The sequence below is a fragment of the Mandrillus leucophaeus genome, unplaced genomic scaffold (genome assembly GCF_000951045.1).
Source record: "Mandrillus leucophaeus isolate KB7577 unplaced genomic scaffold, Mleu.le_1.0 Scaffold63, whole genome shotgun sequence".
Lineage (NCBI taxonomy): Eukaryota > Metazoa > Chordata > Mammalia > Primates > Cercopithecidae > Mandrillus > Mandrillus leucophaeus.
Window position 1 is genome coordinate 532,849 of NW_012106808.1, and position 313 is coordinate 533,161.

Genomic DNA, 313 nt, shown 5'->3' on the forward strand with positions numbered 1-313 from the left:
AACTCTGTGAGATGAATTAACGGAACACTAACCAGTTTCTCAGAAAGCTTCTTTCCAGGTTTCATCTGAGGATATTTCCTTTTTCACCATAGCCCTCTATGGGCTTCCAAACATCACTTTGCCAATTCCACAAGAACTGCATTAGCGAATGTCTTTTTGAGGGGAAAGCTTTAACTCTGTGAGATGATTTCTCAGAACACAAAGAAGTTTCTCAGAAAGATTCTTTCTCTTTGTTATCGGAGTATATTTCCTATGGCCCTATAGTCTTCAAAGGGATCCCAAATATCTGTTCTCAGATTCCACAGAAATAAGG

At 39.0% G+C, this 313-nt stretch overlaps 1 pseudogene; it reads right to left on the reverse strand.

Annotated features, from left to right (window-relative positions):
- The window catches only part of LOC105554150, a 158,309-nt pseudogene that overhangs the window by 71,942 nt on the left and 86,054 nt on the right, over positions 1 to 313 (reverse strand).